Below are 6103 nucleotides of genomic sequence, written 5' to 3' on the forward strand. Positions count from 1 at the left end.
TTATGTTAATTTTATCATGCCCCAATCTGTGTAAGAAAATTGAATCATGTCAGTGTTTAAAAAGGCTGATTTTTTGTTCCTCAGCTTTAACGAAGTAAAGAACCAAATATTGTTTCAAACTTGACAACTTTTAAAGTTTCTCTTCTCCAAAGACAAACTAAAGGATTTCATTTTATTCCAAGCAGTTGCAAACAGCTGTACTTTATAAAAATGAAGGATTAAAAGTAAAGTTCATTTAATATGTTTAAAGTTGCTTTAAATATGTTTTGGAAATGTTCTAGAAATTAAGACATTTTCTAACCTTATGACAGCAATTGATCTTTTTTGTGTAATATTAGATAAAAATAGAATAATTTTTTAAGCAGACCTTTTCAGTTCTACTTAGAGAAATAAAATAAAATAAAAAGGATTTAAACAACTCACAGACCTTAAAACAGTACTTCAAGAGCTAATAAAAAAGGAAGGGAATGTCATCTATTCAGTAATTCATGGGCAGTGGCTAATGGATTAACTATTTGGATGCCTATCTGGAAACAAAATATTTGGGAAATACATGGAAGGAAATTATGGGGAAAAACATAATTAAAAATATGGGAAATTTTTCACTGTACTAATGTATCTGTTTTTCATGCAGATGCCCACTCGACCCTAAATTCACTTGAACGTGAGTATAATGCTACTACAGAGGCCTTGGCAGAAATTTCTGTAAATGCTATTTCTGAAGAAGATTCCACTCTCACACATTGTGTGCATTAGTAATCTGGACATTTAAACCCACAAGCTGTGCACAGGTGGGCACAAGCCAAAGGGTTTAATTTATTTTCTTCTATTTTAAATCAGATTAAATCAATGTGAAATTTGTAAAACATATGCTTTAAAATTGATTCCAAAAATAATAACAGGGGATTGGCAAGAGAAACACTCCCTGCTCACATATGCAAAATTGTTTCATTGGACCATTGCCTCACAATAGAGAAAATCAGCACACATGCACTAGTGTAAACACTATTCTGGATTGCTTGTTGCCTGTACATACTAGCATGCCACCCTTAAGTAATACATATAAAACCTTAGATGCCATTACATTATATTATGGATCTTCTTTTACCATTCCGAAGGGACAATAATTCCCATTTTAAAGGCAATTAATAATTATTCTTTATAAAAATGAAATTGGGAAAAATTAAATCATGCTCCTAAAATAAGAACTCATGTTGGAGGATTTAATGCCACTTAACAAAATTAGCTCCAAAGTCTGAATAAAGAAACACAGTCAAGACAGGCCAGGGGCCATTGAAACAATGGTTAAAGGAAATAATAATACAGTGATAATGACCTATGCTTGAACGAATACATTAAAAATGTTACTCACTGGCAGGACACTGTGGCTCAGTGGCAGAGTTCTCGCCTTCCATGCCAGAGACCCGAGTTTGATTCCCAGTGCCTGCCCATGCAAAAAATGAATATATATATATATATATGTTGCTTGTTCATCAAGTCTTTCTTTGTGAGTAAGGATGCTTCAGTGCTTATCCTCTTCAACTGACAGAAGGATGACTGTCAGTCTGACATGGTGAGCTCGTACCTGTCCCTGAGTGTGGAACATCTCTCATTGCTGGATCTCTGCTGAATCCCTGACAGATGCAGCTGAAGGGCTTCTGTGCTGAATAACACCAACCACTGAACAGAACTCAACTTGGCATAGTCTAAAAACTGTTCAAAAAGTTACTTTTGTGCTGTTATACATGTAGAATGCTGCGCATATATCCTTGATAATAAAAATTCTGTTAAAAATGCTTTACAAGAAATAGATGAGGAAGTAAAAGTCATACACACCCCCTTCCAAGACCGTTCGCAGTCATAATGGAACTCTATCACTTGTCCTTGGTATTTGGTGTTATTAACATGAGCTGGCATGACAGCATCTTGATTCTGCTCTGTTGTTTGTTCTCCTGTTGTTGTACTTATTAGGAAATATTTAATGGGAAACTAAAAAGTTCAGGCCACAACATGAGTTCCATATACTCTGCTCAATTTACTGATCTGAGAATATTATGCCATAGCAAAAGAATGGAAGAAGAGGGTACAAAAATACTGTACTGTTTAGATAATCTTTCCTTTCTTGACCCATGCCAGGTTGCTTAATCTCTTCAATCTTAATCCCAATACTGCACTGACTGGGTAATCTTTCTTCTCTTGCCCCAGATCTGGTGGCTTAGTCTATTTACTACTGTCTTTTCTTATGTAAAGACATGTTGTCTATACATAATATAGTACATTTCGGTCCAATCTCTTCATTCTTTGCATGTTTATTCAGTGTATTTGTGGATGTAGCTTCATCATTTTCTATGTTTCTTGCAATTTTTAAATTTCATTTTAGTTTTATATTTTTGGCATACAATTATTCAAAGATTTTCTGATAAGCATTACTATTTGTACATTATTTGTAAGAATAACATCCCTCTATAATTTTAATAAGTACTTTTGCATTTCAAATCTATATTTGATCCAATCTAGTGATTTCTTTTTATATTTCAGTTATTAGTCTATTCATCTCCAGTATTTACATCTGGCCCTTTTTAAAGTCCTTCTTACATATGATATTATGTTTTACAGTGTTGTCAGTATATCTTCTTTTATTATTCTGATTAAAGCTTAGGTTTGATTAGCTTTTCTATAGTTTTATGAAAACATTTATAATAGCTGCTTTGAAAGAATTTTTGTTAAATATGGCAGGCAACATTTACAAAAACAGTTTGTGTCTCATGAATTTTTCCAGCATATGGGGCATATATTCATTCCTCATTGCTGATCTCATATTTCATCATTAGAAACTGGACACTGCAGATAATATAACAGATAATGAATGTTTTAGCAGCTCAAGATGCTGCCATACTTCCCCCACATGTTTGTTTTTTTGTGTCCTTACTGACATAGTGAACCTGTGTAATAATTACGGGAAGCATTCATCAGTCTCTGATGCTTTTTCTCAGGGTCCTGCAGATTTGATTATTCTCACCATCAAACTGGAACTGAGAAATGTACAGGTAATCTTCACTGCAAACCTTTCCCCAGCCCCACTGCACTGTCAATCATAATAAATTGGTGGATAATTACTCTATTTGTTATAACTCTCCCATGAAGCCTAAATGCGTCTATGATCTAATTTAATCAAAAATTGAAATTTATGATGATTAGTTTTAGTTAGGAAGTTGCTGGCATGTGATATACAAAAAATGGAATGACTTTTAAAAATGAGGATTTACTATGTTTCAAGTTTACAGTTCTAAGGCCTTTACACTGTCAAAATTTAAGCAAGTTATGAAAATAACCAATGAAAGGCATTCAGAGAAATATACCTTTGTTAAAGAAGGTGGATTACATTCAGGGTTTCTCTCTTAGCTGAAAAGGCACATGGTGACACCTGCTAACTTTCTCTCCAGACCTCTTCAACATCTTCCCAGGTACTCTGTCCATTGTGTTGGCTCTGTCAGTTCTGTGGCTTCCAAAGCTTTTTCTAAATGGGTTCCTTCTTAAATGGGTCCAGTAAGAACCTCCACCTTGAATAAGTGGTAATGCATCTCCATGGAAACCATCTACTCAAAAGTTACAACCACAATTGGATGGGACACATCTCCATGGAAAACAATCAGAAAGGTCCCTCCCAGCAATATAGAATGAGAATAAAGGAAATGGATTTGCTGGGGCACATACTAGCTTCAAACTGGCACAATTAGTTATGAGTTCAGTGATTGGTGGTTTTCTTTAACACAAGAGATCTCTTCCCAGCTCTCTTAGTACCCATTTCCCACTTATAAACTATTTGGCATTCAGTCTAGACACTTTGGAAGATGTAAGAAATCTCTTCCAGTTCCCTTCACCACAATATCTACTGTTTCTGAGAATTTCTTTTAGTTTTAACCTACTCCCAATGGTGTTCAAATGAAATTAGCCAAGCTCTTGAATCAGATACCTAAAGTAGGGATGAGAAAATGAAAACTCATATTGAGAGACATGTCCACTCCAGGAATTAAGTCTTTGGTGAATGAGAGGGAACAGATAGAGGTCCTCTAGATTTGCCCTCCTAGTTTGCAATCACAATCTCATGAACATGAAAGGAACAATCTCTGGGCACCACAGCCAGGACTGTCTCTTAACTACATGAGTGTGGTATGAACAAAAGAATGAAGCAAAACCTGTTGATCCCACTAATCTAGACTTAGCCTTATGAACAGTATTTGTTTAGGTTGGGACCTGATGTTGGCCTGCTCTGCTTTGGAAGAAACAACTGCTATGTGCTTGTATGTGTCTAGATTCTTTCACTCAGCATAGTTATTGTAATTCATTCCTATATTATTGCATATCTAGCACTGTGATAGTAGATTTGTGTGTCAGCTTGGCTAGGTAATAGAGCCAAGTTGTTCTGTTGCACGTGAATTTTATCTCTGACTTACTGCATCTTAGCTTTGTAAGCGGAATGCCTTCCACAAAGAATGATGTTGGTATTGCTTCTGATTTACTATTTTGCTAAGTAGGGGCAGTTCTGATGGCTTCCACTTGGCTTTCCCCACCATAATAGCCCTCACTGCATGAGTTTAAGAGCGACTATCAGTCGCTCAGTATGTCTATTCCAATTATGCCTTCTGGAACTGGGGAAATAACTGCAGAACTGGTTCAGGTCCACATTGGTACCACTGAAAGATGGACCTGATGTAAAACTCCATCAATCACTTGACCTCCATAAGTCTCCACTCACTGGTGGACCAGAGTGACATTTTGGGTTCCCAGGAATTAATGTCACTTCAGAGCCAGTATCTAACAATCCCTGAAATATCTGATCATTTCCTTTTCCCCAGTGCACAGGTACCCTGGTAAAAGGTCATTAGTCTCCTTGGGGAAGGTGTGGGGGAAGATTAACAGTATAGATTTGTGGCAGTGTAACAGGGTTCTCCCCCAACAGGACCTGGTCTCCTCTTCATTCAAGGGGCTCTAGGTCTGTAAACTGTCTCAAGTTCAGAAATTGAGTAAGGGCCCGTGACTCTGTGTTTTTGTAATTCAAGTTAGACTTCTGTTTACTTGACCTAGAACACTTTTGGTTATACAACTCAAACAAGAATTTAGTAGAATGTCCATCTATTGTATTTCTAGGTACCCCATGATTTACTAGCCAATGCCACACATCTCTGAGAGTCAGACTATTTTGACACCTGCTTTGAGTTTGCTCTCTATTATAATAGCCACATTCACCCTGTATTTGGCAATTAAGTGCAGCCACCTGACTTCTGCCAACTTGGGATCTGGTCATCCCCATTGTGTTTAAGGATTCCAGCTCAGTAACAGCAGTTCCTACAGTAATATCTGACCTACAGAGATGTGCAACCACAGAGTTCTTCAGGGGTGATATTGCTAGTCTCATAAATTTATTTCTAACTGTTCTGGTAAAAGGTGCACCTCTGTGGTGTAAGAGCAGACTTTATGGGTGGGCAATGGTGGCTCAGCAGGCAGAGTTCTCACCTGCCATGCCAGAAAGCTGGGCTCCATTCCCACTGCCTGCCCATGTGAAAAATAAATAAAGAGCAAGCTTTGCGTGATAAATCCACTCTAACATTCCAATCTCTCTAAGCCTCAGGATTGCCTCATCTACGTTATACTAGGGCATTTTTGGCATTTCAACTTCAGGTAATATCGACCACCTTTTGATCCATGTTTCCACCACCCATCCAAAGGAACTGTTAATGCCTTTTCTCACCCCTTGAGCTATAACATTAAATGAAGAATGTCTGCTCAGTGGGCCCATATCAATAAATTCAGCCTAATCCAGCCTTATATTCCTCCCATCGTTATCCAACACCCTTGAAATCCATTGCCACACATATTCCTTTGATTTCTGACTATATAAACAACTCTCAGTTGTTTTGAAGCATATCATACCTCTTCATGTATGATATTCTGTACCTCACCTTTAAGGGCTTGTTGGAACTTTAGTCTAGTTATAGGTCTGGAAGAAATGATGGGTGGTGAGGGTGGGCCATGAAAATAATTAAAAGTCTCTTCCAAGCCATGTACTTCAGGGCATTCATTTTCAGTTTCATCTCATTAAACA

This window comes from Tamandua tetradactyla, chromosome 3 (assembly GCF_023851605.1).
Source record: "Tamandua tetradactyla isolate mTamTet1 chromosome 3, mTamTet1.pri, whole genome shotgun sequence".
NCBI lineage: Eukaryota > Metazoa > Chordata > Mammalia > Pilosa > Myrmecophagidae > Tamandua > Tamandua tetradactyla.